The sequence below is a fragment of the Pogona vitticeps genome, chromosome 7 (genome assembly GCF_051106095.1).
Source record: "Pogona vitticeps strain Pit_001003342236 chromosome 7, PviZW2.1, whole genome shotgun sequence".
Classification (NCBI taxonomy): Eukaryota; Metazoa; Chordata; class Lepidosauria; order Squamata; family Agamidae; genus Pogona; species Pogona vitticeps.
Window position 1 is genome coordinate 33,784,227 of NC_135789.1, and position 18,569 is coordinate 33,802,795.

General features: G+C 46.6%; 2 long non-coding RNA genes across 2 annotated transcripts; one reads left to right on the top strand and one right to left on the bottom strand.

The window, feature by feature from the left end:
• Window positions 1–2,878: 2,878 nt before the first annotated feature.
• LOC144584041 (uncharacterized) lies at window positions 2,879–12,297 on the top strand. Its single transcript, XR_013538046.1, has 6 exons — window positions 2,879–2,900; window positions 3,724–3,827; window positions 4,099–4,252; window positions 6,879–6,982; window positions 7,254–7,407; window positions 11,511–12,297. It is a non-coding gene; the product is annotated as an uncharacterized LOC144584041 (long non-coding RNA).
• On the bottom strand, window positions 10,219–17,869 carry LOC140702157 (uncharacterized). Its single transcript, XR_013538045.1, has 3 exons — window positions 14,596–17,869; window positions 13,573–13,732; window positions 10,219–11,643 (listed from the first exon to the last, which is right to left on the bottom strand). It is a non-coding gene; the product is annotated as an uncharacterized LOC140702157 (long non-coding RNA).
• Between the last annotated feature and the right edge of the window lie 700 nt (window positions 17,870–18,569).

Sequence of the window (18,569 nt, forward strand, 5' to 3'; positions counted from 1 at the left end):
ATTCATGAGTTGTTGGAGGTCTTCAGCAGAGTGGGCAACAATGGCTGCATCGTCTGCAAAGAGGAAGTCCCGCATGCATTTCAGTTGGACTTTGGTCTTCGCTCTCAATCTAGAGAGATTAAAGAGCTTTCCATCTGATCTAGTCCGGAGATAGACACCTGTTGCAGTTCCAAAGGCATGCTTCAGCATGACAGCAAAAAAGATCCCAAAAAGTGTTGGTGCGAGGACACAGCCCTGTTTTACTCCGCTTCGGATGTCAAAGGGATCTGATGTTGAGCCGTCAAAAACTACAGTGCCTTTCATTCCATCGTGGAAGGACCTGATGATGCTAAGGAGACGAGGTGGACATTCAATCTTGGGAAGTATTTTGAAAAGGCCATCCCTGCTAACCAAGTCAAATGCTTTTGTAAGGTCTATGAAGGCCACTAAGAGTGGCTGTTGTTGTTCCCTGCATTTCTCCTGCAACTGTCGGAGGGAGAATACCATGTCAGTGGTGGATCTATTTGCTCGAAATCCACACTGTGATTCCGGATAGACTCTAGGGGATAACATAACGAAAGCAGTAAACGGCTGGGATTCCTCCTTCCTGGTCCCTCGGAGGAAGAGGTGGCCTTCCCGCCTCCTCCTCCTCCTCCTCACCTTCCTGCTCATTTTTCTCTGCTTCGTAAGTGCCAAAGAGCCATCGGGGGAAGAGGCATTGCTCTAAAAATCGCAAACTAAAGAGTGAAAGGACACTCTTTTTCCCTTTATTTATTCCCCTCCAATGTAAGAAAGAAAAAGTCCCAATCTCAGGGCCTCTGGCTCCTCAGAGATAATGTAGAATAATGAGACAGGAGAGCTGAAGTCAAAACGTCTGGGTTTTTGAGAAAGTCTGGGAACACTCTTCTTAGGGCTTGCTGGACTCCCGGGTTTCCTTCCCCCTGGATCCCACCCGTCGTCACACTCTGCACGGCCACGCTGCTCTCTCCCCCCCCCCCCCGCCTACAGTCTCTGGAGCACAAGAACCTTGTTCTCCGCCAACCTCTTCTCGGAAACCTTGTCGGCACTGCACAGCAGAGGACGGCTTGAATTCCTGTGTCCTCACCGCCACCCCTTTAAGTCTTAAATTAAGGGATCTTCCAAAAGAACTGCCTGGCATGCGAACGATGGATTAGGGGAGTGGGTGCTCTTTTCTTGCCGTGGAAATCACTGAACCCACAGAAGAGGAGTCCCGCCTGGTTGTTGTTGTTGTTGTTTATAAGAGTTATTGCAACTGGTTTTTAATGTTTTCTGCTTTTATTTCTGTTTTACGAGCTGTAGCCCACACAGACTAGTGATGTGGCACTAAGGGGAGCGGGATTCAAACTGAATAAATGAATAAATAAAATTCATCTGTTTCTTAATATCCCAGTAAAGTATGTTTTTTAAAGTATGTTCATCGCCGACCGGTTTTACATCTGAACTTGCCTGGGTAATTTTTCTGTTGAATGTGCAAAGGGGTTGCCAAAAAAAACCCCAAACTTCTCCTTCCCGCCCCCACCTGCATTCTCTTTTGTGTGAGCGCATGTGTTACTTTTTAGACTTCAGGAAACGGCTTTGGGACCATGAGTTTCTTCTCTTATTTTAGCCACGGGACGTGGACAACGGTAAAGAAGATCCAGGCGCAGACATCTGGTAGCTTTCCAATTAAACAGTGTACCAATTAAACAGCCGCGTAGCGTGGTCGAAATGACCAGATAGGCGGGGTATAAATAGAATGAAGAAATAAAGAAATAAATTGCCACCTGTTACAGCGTGGACAGTAGGGCAAAAAGCAATAATAATAATAAGAACAATAACTATAACTACAACAATAATAACCATTTATAACTATATTTATTACCATTTCATGCAGTAATCTTATTAAGGCACCCAAATATTTTAATTTAAAGAAAGGACAATTAGTTCAAATGAGAAATTACAGATATCTAAAACCACTTTTACAAGTGGCTGATAAAGGAGAAAAGGGAAGGGGGTTACTAATAAAAAGCAGGTGAAATAGACAAGCACCGAAAGCTCATTGAATTGCAGTCGTCCTCTTGAACGTTGGGAGACGAACCAGGAAAAAAAGACACGAGGAGGTTTCCTCCTCCCCAGTCCCTGGGAGAGCGAGGCGCCCTTCCTTTTCTTCCTCCACCTCCTCCTCCTCCTCCTCCTCCTCCTCCTCCTCCTCCTCCTCCTCGGTCCCTCTCAGGATATGCCCCCCCCATCAAGCAGGAGCCCTTTAGGAGCTGCGCTTTTAATTCCCCCAGCCGGGAAGCCGGGGGGGGGGGGGGGGAGGGGGGTTTGAAATGGCTAGGGTCCTCCGGCATGAGGCTGCCAGCAGAGGGAGCCGAGAAGTGGCCGGCCAAGGGAGTAGAGGCACCGTCTAGCCCGCTTGGACTCAGAGGGCCTTTCATGCTGACGTTCTAGCCTTCAGAACTCACAGGGCAGGTCCTCTGGGCCCGCCTCTTCCTGGAAGTTGCCCTGGAGCCATTCTAGCCTTCTGAATTCAGAGGGCAGGTCCTCCGGGCCCGCCTCTTCCTGTCACATCGCCATGGAGCCGCTCCCAGCCAATGGAAATCAGAGGGCAGGTCCTCAGGGCCCTCCTCTTCCTGCAAGTCACCATGGGGACCTTCTAGCCCTTTGCACTCAGAGAGCAGGTCCTCTGGGCCCGCCCCTTCCTGTCCCGTTGCCATGGCGACGCTGGGATGCTAAAGGCCGGTGCGTCGCGCTTTTCCTTCCCCACCGTGTCTCCCCATTATTTGTCCGGCCTGCCCCTGCGGCACCCAGAGGCTGTTCCGGCTGCAAGGCCGTGGGGGAGGGTGGGGTGACTGCTGGGACCCTTCTCCCCCACCCCATGATGGGCTTTGTAGTCCTTCAGGAGATGAATCTGATCCAAGGTGGGAAAGGCGGTCTTTGGGATTTTTCAAGTTTTGGGGCATGTGCAGAGTTACAATTGGTCTCCTCCCCATGAGGCTGGCCCTTAAGGAAAGGATTAAAGGGGGTCTGGGTGGATTTCGCTCCCTCCCTCTGCCTCCAAACCCCATAGGAAATGCAGGGCGGGACTCGGCCTTGTAGTCGTCTCCCTCACTTTTCAGTGCATTAGAATATTTGAAGTGTTTCATGGTTGTTTCTTTTATTTATTTTTTATATATGTAAGTATGCACGCATGTATTTATTGATGCATGTGTTTATTTATTTGTTTGTTTGTTTTTTTATTTATTTGTTCTGCGATTTATATAGCACCCATCTGGCAGCCAAGGCCTCTCTGGCCCGTTTGTTTGCGTTGCGATTGCGTTGCGGCCTTGCAGTCGTCTCCCTCACTTTTCACTGCATTAAATTATTTGAAGTTCTTCATGGTTGTTTCTTTGATTTATTTTTTATGTATGTATGTAAGTATGCGTGCATGCATGTCTGTATTTATGTGTTCTTGTGTGTGTGTGTGTGATATTTATTTATTTATTTACTTATTGATTTATGTGATTTATATGGCGGCCATCTGTCAGCGAAGGCCTCTCTGGCCAGCTTATTTGCGTTGTGATTTTATGATTCCACCCTGGAGAGGAGAGGGAGCTGTCTTTTTCTCCCCAACATCAAGGGGACCTGGGGTTTTCGCTCCTTTCTACTGCTGTTAATTCCACCCCCTGGTCCCGCTTTTCTCCCCCTTTTCACAGCCGCTTGTACTTGTCATTTGGAATAACTGGATTTTCGCTTCCGAACCAGGTGTCGTTCTTTCAGTGAGCTCGTTCACGCGGATGCAGAGCTTCATCGTTCATTTGCGCCACCCTGCAACCTCGAGGAACGACCGGATCCAGAAAGGTCGGCGGGTAAGTGCGCAGGGGGCCGGCGGGATGGTAGGCATACCATGTGGGTCTGTCACGAGCCCCTCTGCCCCGTGACGGCCCTTGTAGTTGTTAACAGAGAAGAAAGGTGTGAAATAACGATTTAAAAAACCGCTCTGGGTAATTTTAACGCCCCTGGGCATGCACAGAGTTGCAGTTTTTAAACTTGCCGTTAGGATGGCCGGTTCAAAACAAAAAAGGATTAAGGCAGATGTGTGTACAGGTGTGTATGTCTCTCGTGCCTTTACGCCTGCAGGACATGGCGAGCTGTCTCCAGTCTCCCTCCCAGCTCGGGTTCGAGTCCCGAGGTGGAGATTCCTGAGGACTTCCATCTCCCCTTCTTTCCCGCCAAGGACGAGAGAAAGTGCAGTTCGGGGCTGAGTGCCGTGCCCGTCTTCTTTGTGTTTCATGTAAGTTATTATTTTATTATTACTCCTCTTCTGGCTTTTATTGTTCTTGTCTCCTCCAGCGTGTACGGGGGGGGGGGGAGAGCAGGGCCGAAGGAAGGTTGGAGGACCCTCTCGCCCTACGCCGTGATCTGGCAGGCAGAGGAGGCCTTTTCTTTTTCCCTGTTCAGGCTGCCAGCAGACAGCTTTCTGCCTTTGTTGTATTTATTCGAAGAGCTCAGGCGGCAGTGCTTCAGAGGAGTCTGTCATCCATTATTAGGGTTCTTTAAAACAAACGCACCCACGTTTCCCTGCATTCTTCCCATGAGTCTCAGCCCATCTGTAAGAGACGGAGACCCCCTTACGCTCTCGGTCGTGGCACTATAGGATCCCACCCCCTTCTCTAAATCTCAAAAAAATACAATGAAAAGGCCCACCAAGGCAGGGTGGGGAGGGGCATTGGAATCACTCTACCCAGAGGTCTCTGGGCGGCTTACAACAATTAAAATTCACTACAATAAAATATAAAATGATTAAAATACAATTAAAATACGATTAAAATACAATTAAAATTGCCATCATAAAGACCCACAGCTACGGGACGTGGACAACGGTAAAGAAGATCCAGGCGCAGACATCTGGTAGCTTTCCAATTAAACAGTGTACCAATTAAACAGCCGCCTAGAGTGGTCGAAATGACCAGATAGGCGGGGTATAAATAGAATAAAGAAATAAAGAAAGAAATTGCCACCTGTTACAGCGTGGACAGTAGGGCAAAAAGCAATAATAATAATAAGAAGAACAATAACTGCAACAATAATAATCATTTATAAATATATTTATTTATTACCGTTTCATGCAGTAATCTTATTAAGGCACACAAATATTTTAATTTAAAGAAAGGACGCTTAGTTCAAATGAGAAATTACAGATATCTAAAACCACCTTTACAAGTGGCAGATAAAGGAGAAAAGGGGAGGGGGGTTACTAATAAAAAGCAGGTGAAATAGACAAGCACCGAAAGTTCATTGAATTGCAGTCGTCCTCTTGAACGTTGGGAGACGAACCAGGAAAAAAAGACAGGAGGAGGTTTCCTCCTCCCCAGTCCCTGGGAGAGCGAGGCGCCCTTCCTTTTCTTCCTCCACCTCCTCCTCCTCCTCCTCCTCCTCCTCCTCCTCCTCCTCGGTCCCTCTCAGGATATGCCCCCCCCATCAAGCAGGAGCCCTTTAGGAGCTGCGCTTTTAATTCCCCCAGCCGGGAAGCCGGGGGGGGGGGGAGGGGGGTTTGAAATGGCTAGGGTCCTCCGGCATGAGGCTGCCAGCAGAGGGAGCCGAGAAGTGGCCGGCCAAGGGAGTAGAGGCACCTTCTAGCACGCTTGGACTCAGAGGGCCTTTCATGCTGATGTTCTAGCCTTCAGAACTCACAGGGCAGGTCCTCTGGGCCCGCCTCTTCCTGTTGCATCGCCATGGAGCCGCTCCCAGCCAATGGAAATCAGAGGGCAGTTCCTCAGGGCCTGCCTCTTCCTCCAAGTCGCCATGGGGACCTTCTAGCCCTTTGCACTCAGAGAGCAGGTCATCCGGGCCTGCCCCTTCCTGTCCCGTTGCCATGGCGACGCTGGGATGCTAAAGGCCGGTGCGTCGCGCTTTTCCTTCCCCACCGTGTCTCCCCATTATTTGTCCGGCCTGCCCCTGCGGCACCCAGAGGCTGTTCCGGCTGCAAGGCCGTGGGGGAGGGTGGGGTGACTGCTGGGACCCTTCTCCCCCACCCCATGATGGGCTTTGTAGTCCTTCAGGAGATGAATCTGATCCAAGGTGGGAAAGGCGGTCTTTGGGATTTTTCAAGTTTCGGGGCATGTGCAGAGTTACAATTGGTCTCCTCCCCAGGAGGCTGGCCCTTAAGGAAAGGATTAAAGGGGGTCTGGGTGGATTTCGCTCCCTCCCTCTGCCTCCAAACCCCATAGGAAATGCAGGGCGGGACTCGGCCTTGTAGTCGTCTCCCTCACTTTTCACTGCATTAGAATATTTGAAGTGTTTCATGGTTGTTTCTTTTATTTATTTTTTACATATGTAAGTATGCACGCATGTATTTATTGATGCATGTGTTTGTTTATTTGTTTGTTTGTTTGTTTGTTTGTTTGTTTGTTTGTTTGTTTGTTCTGCGATTTATATAGCACCCATCTGGCAGCCAAGGCCTCTCTGGCCCGTTTGTTTGCGTTGCGATTGCGTTGCGGCCTTGCAGTCGTCTCCCTCACTTTTCACTGCATTAAATTATTTGAAGTTCTTCATGGTTGTTTCTTTGATTTATTTTTTATGTATGTATGTAAGTATGCGTGCATGCATGTCTGTATTTATGTGTTCTTGTGTGTGTGTGTGTGATATTTATTTATTTATTTACTTATTGATTTATGTGATTTATATGGCGGCCATCTGTCAGCGAAGGCCTCTCTGGCCAGTTTATTTGAGTTGTGATTTTATTATTCCACCCTGGAGAGGAGAGGGAGCTGTCTTTTTCTCCCCAACATCAAGGGGACCTGGGGTTTTCGCTCCTTTCTACTGCTTTTAATTCCACCCCCTGGTCCCGCTTTTCTCCCCCTTTTCACAGCCGCTTGTACTTGTCATTTGGAATAACTGGATTTTCGCTTCCGAACCAGGTGTCGTTCTTTCAGTGAGCTCGTTCACGCGGATGCAGAGCTTCATCGTTCGTTTGCGCCACCCTGCAACCTCGAGGAACGACCGGATCCAGAAAGGTCGGCGGGTAAGTGCGCAGGGGGCCGGCGGGACGGTAGGCATACCATGTGGGTCTGTCACGAGCCCCTCTGCCCCGTGACGGCCCTTGTAGTTGTTAACAGAGAAGAAAGGTGTGAAATAACGATTTAAAAAACCACTCTGGGTAATTTTAACGCCCCTGGGCATGCACAGAGTTGCAGTTTTTAAACTTGCCGTTAGGATGGCTGGTTCAAAACAAAAAAGGATTAAGGCAGATGTGTGTACAGGTGCGTATGTCTGTCATCCCTTTACCCCTGCAGGACATGGCGAGCTGTCTCCAGTCTCCCTCCCAGCTCGGGTTCGAGTCCCGAGGTGGAGATTCCTGAGGACTTCCGTCTCCCCTTCTTTCCCGCCAAGGACGAGAGAAAGTGCAGTTCGGTGCTGAGTGCGTTGCCCGTCTTCTTTGTGTTTCATGTAAGTTATTATTTTATTATTACTCCTCTTCTGGCTTTTATTGTTCTTGTCTCCTCCAGCGCGCACGGGGGGGGGGAGCAGGGCCGAAGGAAGGTTGGAGGACCCTCTCGCCCTACGCCGTGATCTGGCAGGCAGAGGAGGCCTTTTCTTTTTCCCTGTTCAGGCTGCCAGCAGACAGCTTTCTGCCTTTGTTGTATTTATTCGAAGAGCTTAGGCGGCAGTGCTTCAGAGGAGTCTGTCATCCATTATTAGGGTTCTTTAAAACAACGCACCCACGTTTCCCTGCATTCTTCCCATGAGTCTCAGCCCATCTGTAAGAGACGGAGACCCCCTTATGCTCTCGGTCGTGGCACTATAGGATTCCACCCCCTTCTCTAAATTTCAAAAAAATACAATGAAAGGGCCCACCAAGGCAGGGTGGGGAGGGGCATTGGAATCACTCTACCCAGAGGTCTCTGGGCGGCTTACAACAATTAAAATTCAATACAATAAAATATAAAGTGATTAAAATGCAATTAAAATATGATTAAAATACAATTAAAATTGCCATCATAAAGACCCAGAGCTACGGGGCGTGGACAACGGTAAAGAAGATCCAGGCGCAGACATCTGGTAGCTTTCCGATTAAACAGTGTACCAATTAAACAGCCGCCTAGAGTGGTCGAAATGACCAGATAGGCGGGGTATAAATAGAATAAAGAAATAAAGAAAAGAAATTGCCACCTGTTACAGCGTGGACAGTAGGGCAAAAAGCAATAATGATAATAAGAAGAACAATAACAATAACTGCAACAATAATAATCATTTATAACTATATTTATTTATTACCGTTTCATGCAGTAATCTTATTAAGGCACACAAATATTTTAATTTAAAGAAAGGACGCTTAGTTCAAATGAGAAATTACAGATATCTAAAACCACCTTTACAAGTGGCTGATAAAGGAGAAAAGGGGAGGGGGGTTACTAATAAAAAGCAGGTGAAATAGACAAGCACCGAAAGTTCATTGAATTGCAGTCGTCCTCTTGAACGTTGAGAGACGAACCAGGAAAAAAAGACACGAGGAGGTTTCCTCCTCCCCAGTCCCTGGGAGAGCGAGGCGCCCTTCCTTTTCTTCCTCCACCTCCACCTCCTCCTCCTCCTCCTCCTAGGTCCCTCTCAGGATATGCCCCCCCCCCCATCGAGCAGGAGCCGTTTAGGAGCCGCGCTTTTAATTCCCCCAGCCGGGAAGCCTGGGGGGGGGGGGGGTTGAAATGGCTAGGGTCCTCCGGCATGAGGCTGCCAGCAGAGGGAGCCGAGAAGTGGCCGGCCAAGGGAGTAGAGGCACCGTCTAGCCCGCTTGGACTCAGAGGGCCTTTCATGCTGACGTTCTAGCCTTCAGAACTCACAGGGCAGGTCCTCTGGGCCCGCCTCTTCCTGTCACATCGCCATGGAGCCGCTCCCAGCCAATGGAAATCAGAGGGCAGGTCCTCAGGGCCTGCCTCTTCCTGTTGCGTTGCCATGGAGCTGCTCCCAGCCAATGGAAATCAGAGGGCAGGTCCTCAGGGCCTGCCTCTTCCTGTTGCGTTGCCATGGAGCCGCTCCCAGCCAATGGAAATCAGAGGGCAGGTCCTCAGGGCCCTCCTCTTCCTGCAAGTCGCCATGGGGACCTTCTAGCCCTTTGCACTCGGAGAGCAGGTCCTCTGGGCCCGCCTCTTCCTGTCCCGTTGCCATGGCGACACTGGGACGCTAAAGGCCGGTGCGTCACGCTTTTCCTTCCCCACCGTGTCTCCCCATTATTTGTCCGGCCTGCCCCTGCGGCACCCAGAGGCTGTTCCGGCTGCAAGGCCGGTGGCAGACCCGGCCTGCGGTGGACGCTGCCCCGCTCCTACCGGGGACGGCGGCTGGGTAAGAATGTCCATGGGGGAGGGTGGGGTGACTGCTGGGACCCTTCTCCCCCACCCCATGATGGGCTTTGTAGTCCTTTAGGAGATGAATCTGATCCAAGGTGGGAAAGGCCACCAAGTCTCTGGGCATGTGCAAAGTTACCGTTGGTCTCCTCCCCATGAGGCTGGCCCTTAAGGAAAGGATTAAAGGGGGTCCGGGTGGATTTCGCTCCCTCCCTCCCTCCCTCTTTCTGCCTCCAAACCTCATGGGAAATGCAGGGCAGGACTCAGCCTGGTAGTCGTCGCCCTCACATTCAATGACTTGAAGTTCTTCATGCTTCCTTCTTTTATATATTTTAATGTAATTACTTACTTAATTATATATTTATTTGATTTATATAACGCCCATCTGGCAGCCAAGGGCACTCTGGGCTGTTTGTTTGTGTTGTGATTTTATTATTTCACCCTGGAGAGGCGAGGGAGCGTCTTTTTCTTCCTAGCATCAAGGGGACCTGGGGTTGTGGCTCATTTCTACTGCTTTTAATTCCACCCGCTGCCCCCTGGTTTTCTCCCCCTTTGTGCAGGCGCTTGTACTTGTCATTTGGAATAACTGTATTTTTCCCCTCTTAAGCAGGTGTCGTTGTGTCCATGAGATCATTCACGTGGACGCAGAGCTTCATAGTTCATTTGCTTCAACCAGTGCGCCACGTGGCTCTCATAAGGATGGAGGTTCCATATGGAACTGCAGTTTTCTCCATTTTCCTTCAATCAAAGTTAGAAAAAAATAATATTTGAACGTCTGTGACAAACTAGCGCTAAATAGGCAGCAACGGGTGGTGATGCAGGGTAACGCCAACAGAGTAAGGTCACGTTCATTTACCGAGAGGATGTCGCACAAAGTTGACAGCCAGCGGCAGAGGTGGGAAAAAATATCCTGAAACTCAGGTTTCCAAGACACTATTATTTATTTATTCATTTTAGCTAAAATACTTTTAGCCCCCCTTTCTCCTTAAAGAGGCCACTTACATTGTTAAAAGACAATAGTTAAAGCAGAAACAAGGACTATCCAACAGTGGTTTACATCATTAAAAGGCCATATTTGAATTTAGGACCAATGAATACAGAGAGGCACCTTACATCAACCAAACATTATATTAAAGGTAAAAACAATATATGAATATTATAAATAAACAAACTAAAATCAATCTGAATAAAGCAAAACACAAGTAGTACTAAACATCCAGTCATAGGTATAATGTATGAAAATCCACCTAAAAACCACACTTAGGTAGCCAGACAGTCTGGGAAGATTTGCCTGAAGAGAAAGGGCTTTATAGGTCAAAACCAGCTGTTTAAATTGAGCCCCGAAACAATCGGCAGCCTGCGGAGCTGCCGTAATACAGGGGCGCCGCGATCAGTATGACGACTCATAGTCCGCAATCCGGCCGCCGCGTTTGAGTCCTGCGGAAGCGTCGTAACACTTTCCATCGACGGGACCACATGGAGCCTGTTAGCCCACTGGTTCTTAACCTTTGTTACTCGGATGTTTTTGGACTGCAACTCCCAGAAGCCTTCACCATCAGCTCTGGTGGCTGAGGTTTCTGGGAGTTGCAGTTCAAAAACACCTGAGTAACAAAGCTTAAGAACCACTGTGTTAGCCAATCTAGATTGATTACTAAGCTACAATAATGGGTACTTCTTGAGCCTACAGTGGCTCCTTATGATACACTGCCCGTATATGATTAACCCGCACCCCACCCCCACGGAAGGCCAGACTCCTGGGCTCTTTCAGAAGCAACGCTGATCCAAGGCTAGAGGTAGGGGTGTATTTATTTATTTTATATCCCGCCTATCTGGTCTTACGACCACTCTCATGTATGATGAGCAACTGTCTCCAAGTGAAGATGAGTGAGTACTTGCAGAGTGTATCCTGTCTGTTTTGGATAGCCTTTGAAGGAAAGTCTATGAAGGGATTTCCTTCATCCCGTCATCCTATAAAGAAAAATACAGAATTAAATCTCGTTCACCAACTCCCCTGCCGAAAAGACAGCTATAGAAGGCTTACACCTTCCTCTATATAGGAAGAGACACCAAAGCATCCTTGAAGAAAAGCCCACAAAGGGATTGCCTTCATCCTGTCATCCAATAAAGAAAAAACTAAGCTTGCCATATTAATGTTAAGAAGCACATTAACATGAAAAGCATTCCTTTGCATTTTGTTTCTTTCTCTTTTGGCAGGGAACAAGAAAATAAAGCATAAGAACACTAATACTAGTAGAGAAAACGGAAGCTCCTCGTCCACACGTTCATAGAAGAACTTTCAGTGGCTCCATGAAGCTGCAAGCACCTCCTCCTCATGTCTCCAATGCTCCTGTTAAGGCAAAGTAAAATATTTAGTCTCACCGGATCGCTTCCTACAAATCTGCTTCATCCATAGAACCTGACAAACAGCCCTCCAACTTAGACGACGATGAAGATTTTATTCATTTGACGTTTTTCTACCCTGTCTTCCTGCTAAAAACAGGACCCAAGGGGACTCACAGCATTAAAAGACAATTTTTAAAAGTTAAAATCAGTCATTAACCCAAAAATTTGTAGAACATCGTTATTCCTATCATGATTATTGCTAACAAAAATACCCAGTTTGCTGTAGTAGAGAGAGCGCGTTAATAAATCAGCAAGCCTGGGTTCAAATACCCACCGAGAGGAGTAACATTGAATTAAGCAAGAGCATTGTATTAACATTATGCTGTTGGATGAAAATTGGTATCATTCACTTTGAAACCTAGGCGTTGTTTCCTGCATACAATTTTTCCACCCAGAACACACAGGCAGGGGTGGCTGCCAGTTTTTGTTTATTAAGTACATGCCTAGAACAGACAAACCCACTGCTTTATTTTCCTGTTTCGGAATGTCTTCTATTTTTTTTTTTTTTTGCCACACCCACTGAAAGAGGTTTTTGGGGGAAAGAACATTCCTTAGGCAACATTCTATTCCCTGAAATAAAGCCAACGTTGCATAAGTCGTTGTTTTGTCTGGTGGTTTTTTTTTTAACGCACACTTACAATGGCCAAATTAGAAATTCCAAGTTCCTCATTTATTTAGTAGATTTGGAAACCCCAGTTGAAGAAAACTAAGATTGACCAGTGCCTGATGTTTCATCCGAGAAGCCAAAATAGGAGGACAGTATTTTTAGGCAGCACTATTTTCACTCACCAATGCATATTCAGTTTGTTGTACAATACGTTCATTTCATTTTGCAGTTGAGTCATTTTAGCAGCCTGTCATCATTCAAGAAGAAATCTTTGAAGCAAAGACGCTGCTTAACACTCTCAGCAACACATAGGCAAGAAGAGGAAAACATTAACCCCTGCAAATTACTGAGCCGAAAACTCTGCAGAGCACAAGATACATTAAAAAGGGGGGTGTTTGGCTATTTGATAGGGGTCGGGTGGGGAGACAGTAGATTAGACCCTCCTGAGCAACCACTGGATTGCAGTAGAGTAACACAGGTCCCCCACGAGAGGTTTTATCAGAGAGAGTCAAGATTTCAAACCTACCGGAGGCGGCTAAAAAAAGAGGTAATAAACGACTTGACTTTGCGTAGAAAAGGCTGCCAAAGTGGCTCAAACTTTTTTAGGGGCTCGTCAGATGGAAATAACCCCCCCACCCCGCTGAACACTATTCATTGAGGAAAAGCCTGCCTGAAGAGACAGGTCTCCACCTGCTTGGAGAAGGACAGCACGGAGAACACTTCTCCTTTCAGGGAAGAGATGCAGCGTACCAGGAGCAAGATGCTCGCAAAGCATCATGTCAGGTTACCGGGTTTGTTTTTTCACAGCCAAAACCAAAGATTTTGTGTCCTTGTAAAGGGTAGAGTTAGTTCTTGTGGACTGAGGTCCATTTCAGGAGTCAAGAACCTGTGCTGCTTTTAAGATCACAAGTTTCCCCTTTAGGCATTTGTTGGGGGACTCCTGGATGACTTCCAAGGAGGGGGAGCCCTATTCTTCAGGCTTTCCCCACCGAAATTCCCATGGCTGGAGGTGAGGCGGGGAGGACCAGTTTTTCCACTGGTACCAAGAGTACCAGGCTGTTAAAAAAGACCCAGGCACAGTAAGCGAAAAATAGAAAGCAAAAAAAGAAAAGAAAGAAAAAAGAAAAGAAAAGAAAAAAGAAAAGGAAAGTGTGCTGCTTCTATACCGCCCCATAGTGCTTCAAGCACTCTCAGGGTGATTTACAAGTTAATTATGCAGGCTACACATTGCCCCCACCCAGCAAGCTGGGTACTCATTCTACCAACCTCAGAAGGATAGAAGTCTGAGCCAATCTTGAGCCGGCTACCTGGAATCGAACCCCAGGTCGTGAGCAGTTTTGGCTGCAGTACAGCATTTTAACCAGTCCACCACGAGGCTCTCATAAGGATGGAGGTTCCATATGGAGCTGCAGTTTTCTCCATTTTCCTTCAATGAAAGTTAGAAAAAAATAATAATATTTGAACGACTGTAACAAGCTAGCGCTAATTGGACAGGAACGGGTTGTGATGCAGGGGAACGCCAACAGAGTAAGGTCACGTTCATTTACCGAGAGGATGTCACACAAAGTTGACAGCCAGGGGCAGAGGTGGGAAAAAATATCCTGAAATTCAGATTTCCAAGACACTATTATTTATTTATTCATTTTATCTAAAATACTTTTAGCCCGCCTTTCTCCTTAAAGAGGCCTCTTACATTGTTGAAAGACAATAGTTAAAAGCAGAAAGAAGGACTATCCAACAGCGGTTTACATCATTAAAAGGCCATATTTAAAGTTAGGACCAATGAATACAGAGAGGCACCTTCCATCAACAAAATATTATATTAAAGGTAAAAGCAGTATGTGAATATTATAAATGAACAAAGTAAAATCACTCTGAATAAAGCAAAACACCAGTAGTAGTAAACATCCAGTCATAGGTATAATGCATGACAATCCACCTAAAAACCACACTTAGGTAGGCAGACACTCCGGGAAGAGTTGCCTGAAGAGAAAGGGCTTTATAGGTCAAAACCAGCTGTTTAAATTGAGCCCAGAAACCGATCGGCAGCCTGCGGAGCTGCCATAACACGAGGGCGAGGCGATCCCTATCAGGAACCACAGTCCGCAATCCGGCCGCCACGTTTTAGTCCTGCGGAAGTATCTTGACACTTTCTATCGACGCGACCAGTTGGAGCCCGTTACCCAATCTGGATTGATTATTAAGCTATAATAAAGGGTACTTCTTGAGCCCACAATCACTCCTTATGATAAACTACCCCTATGGGCTTAACTCCCACCCCCACTCCACCTGCACAGAAGGCTAGACTGCTGGTCTCCTTCAGAAGCAACGCCGACGCAAGGCCAGAGGCATGGGATGTACGATGAGCAATTGCCTCCATGTGAAGATCCCTGAGCAGTTGCAGAGCGGATCCCGTCTGTTTATGGATCTCCATAGGAAGATAGCCAAAATAACCCCTGAAGGGATTTCCTTTTCCCCGTCATCCTATAAAGAAAAATACAGAATCAAATGTCCTGTACAGCAGTGGTCCCCAACCTTGGGCCTCCAGATGTTCTTGGACTTCAACTCCCAGAAATCCCGGCCAGAAGAGGTGGCGGTGAAGGCTTCTGGGAGTTGTTGTCCAAGAACATCTGGAGGCCCAAGGTTGGGGACCTCTGCTGTACAGAATCCCCATCCTAAAAAGACAGCTATAGATTGCTTACACGTTCCTCTATATAGGAAGAGACACGAAAGCATCCTTGAAGGAAAGGCCACGAAGGGATTTCCTTCGTCCTGTCATCGTACAAAGAAGAAACTAACCCTGGCACATTAACGTTAAGAAGCACATTAACATCAAAAGCATTAGTTTACATTTTGTTTCTTTCTCTTCTGGCAGGTATTAAGAAAAAGAAACCACCACAGCACACGTTCCTTTATCAATACTAATAGAGAAAATGGAAGCTCCTATTCCACACGTTTATAGAAGACGTTTCGGCGCAAGCACCTCCTCTCGACGTCCCCGACGCTCCTACTAAGGGAAAGTAAACTATTTAGTATCACCGGATCGCTTCTTACAAATCCGCTTTGTCTAGAGAACCCGACAAACAGCCCTCCAACTTATGAGTTCTAAGACGACCGTGTAGATTTTATTCATTTGAAGTTTTTCTACCCTGTGTTCCTGCTGAAAACAGGACCCAAGGTGACTCACAGCATTAAAAGACAATATTTATAAGTTAAAATCAGCAATCAACCCAAAAATTTGTATAACATCGTTATTCCTATCATGATTATTCCTAACGAAAACATCCAGTTTTGTGTAGTGGAGAGAGTACGTTAAGAAATCAGGAAGTCCGGGCTGAAATCCTCGTTGAGAAACATCACAGAGCGTTAAATTAAGCATTCTGCTCTTGGTTCTTAACCTTTGTTACTCGGATGTTTTTGGACCGCAAGTCCCAGAAGCCTTCACCATCAGGTCTACTGACTGAGATTTCTGGGAGTTGCAGTTCAAAAACACTGAGTAACAAAGGTTAAGAACCACTGTGTTAGTCAATCTAGATTGATTACTAAGCTACAATAATGGGTACTTCTTGAGCCTACAGTGGCTCCTTATGATACACTGCCCATATATGATTAACTCCCACCCCACCCCCACGGAAGGCCAGACTCCTGGGCTCTTTCAGAAGCAACGCTGATCCAAGGCTAGAGGTAGGGGTGCATTTATTTATTTTATATCCCGCCTATCTGGTCTTACGACTACTCTCATGTATGATGAGCAACCGTCTCCAAGTGAAGATTCGTGAGTACTTGCAGAGTGTATCCTGTCTGTTTTGGATAGCCTCTGAAGGAAAGTCTATGAAGGGATTTCCTTCACCCCATCATCCTATAAAGAAAAATACAGAATTAAATCTCGTGCACCAACTCCCCTGCCGAAAAGACAGCTATAGAAGGCTTACACCTTCCTCTATATCGGAAGAGACACCAAAGCATCCTTGACGAAAAGCCCACAAAGGGATTTCCTTCATCCTGTCATCCAATAAAGAAAAAACTAAGCTTGCCATATTAACGCTAAGAAGCACATTAACATGAAAAGCATTCCTTTGCATTTTGTTTCTTTCTCTTTTGGCAGGGAACAAGAAAACAAAGCATAAGAACACTAATACTAATAGAGAAAATGGAAGCTCGTCTTCCACACGTTCATAGAAGAAGTTTCAGTGGCTCCATGAAGCTGCAAGCACCTCCTCCTCATGTCTCCGATGCTCCCGTTAAGGCAAAGTAAAATATTGAGTCTCACCGGATCGCTTCCTACAAATCCACTTCATCTATAGAACCTGACAAATAGCCCTCCAACTTTGACGACGACGAAGATTTTATTCATTTGACGTTTTTCTACCCTGTCTTCCTGCTAAAAACAGGAGCCAAGGCGACTCACAGCATTAAAAGACAATATTTAAAAGCTAAAATCAGTCATTAACCCCAAAATTTGTATAACATCGTTATTCCTATCAGGATTATTGCTGACAAAAATACACCGTTTGCTGTAGCAGAGAGAGCGCCTTAATAAATCAGCAAGCCTGGGTTCAAATACCCACCGAGACGAGTAACATTGAATTAAACAAGAGCATTGAATTAACATTCTGCTGTTGGATGAAAATTGGTATCATTCACTTTGAAACCTAGGCGTTATGTTTCTTGCATACAATTTTTCCATCCAGAACACACAGGCAGGGGTGGCTGCCAGTTTTTGTTTATTAAGTACATGCCTAGAACAGACAAACCCACTGCTTTATTTTCCTGTTTGGGAATGTCTTCTATTTTTTTTGTTTGTTTGTTTTTGCCACACTGACTGAATGAGGTTTGTGGGGGAAAGAACATTCGTTAGGGAACATTTGATTCTGTGAAATAAAGCCAACGTTGCATAAGTTGTTGTTTTGTCTGGTTTTTTTTTTTTAATTCACATTTACAATGGTGAAATTAGAAATTCCAAGTTCCTGATTTATTTATTAGATTTGAACACTGCATCTGCAGAAAACTAAGATTGACCAGTGCCTGATGTTTCGTCAGAGAAGCCAAAATCGGAGGACAGTATTTTTTGGCAGCACTATTTTTATTTAAAATGCATATTAATTTAGTTGCACGTTCATTGAATTTTGCGGTTGAGTCATTCTAGCAGCCTGTCATCATGTAAGAGGAAATCTTTTAAACGAAGATGCAGCTTAACAGTCTCAGCAACACATAGGCAAGAAGAGGAAAACATTAACCCCTGGAAATTACTGAGCCGAAACCTCTGCAGAGCACAAGATCCATTAAAAAGGGGGGTGTTTGGCTATTTGAATGGGGTCGGGCTGGCAGACAGTAGATTAGACCCTCCTGAGCAACCACTGGTGGGGGGGGGCTGCAGTAGAGTAACACAGGTCCCCCACGATAGGTTTTATCAGAGAGAGTCTAGATTTCCAAACTACCGCAGGCGACTAATAAGGAAGGTAATAAAGGACCTGACGTTGTGTAGAAAAGGCTACCAAGGTGTTTGAAAACTTTTCTAGGGGCTCGTCAGATGGAAACACCCCCCCGCCCCGCTTAACACCCAATGTATCAACCCACCCACCCCCAACAAACTGAGCATTGATCTGAAGACGGGGAAAAAGGCTTCTTGGTCAGGCTTGGCTACCTGGAATCCGAAACGCCGGTCTCCCCACGCTGACGACACAGCTGCCCCCCAGGAATGTCAATCGCGCCAGGTGAGGGGCTACACGTGACGAAACGGTATCCTTGATTGGCGGGTCTATCCGGTAGTGGTTTGAATTCAACCAATGGGGTTAAAAGAAATGCGGAGGAGGCGGTGCTGCGGAAAGTGATGGAAATGCCGCTTGAGGGGTGTTTCGACTTCGGGTTCCCATGCGAAAGCAAGTCCGGGTCGTTCTCGTGCGGGGGCTGGGGGGGGTTGAGTTCTACGCGGGGAAGCGTTCGAGGTACTAATGAAGGGACTGTGCCGTGTTAGAGGTGGTTTTTGTTTCTTTCGTTGGTTAAGCAAAAGAGAGAAGAGGTTGAGAGTGTCTAGGGTTCCGTTGGGGAGGTGCCCCTCTTTGTACGATTAAAGTGAAGGGGGAGCGTTTGAGTGTTTTACCTCTCCTGGGAAAGGTTTTTTAATTTTTGAAAGGTTTTGAAAGGAAAAGGGAACGAGTTGCTCTAAGGGGTCCGTGTTGCATCGTTAAAGGGCAGTGCGGAGGTGCGATATTTAAATGACTGAAAAGTGAAATCTTGCAGGTGGCAGTGATTTGAATAAATTG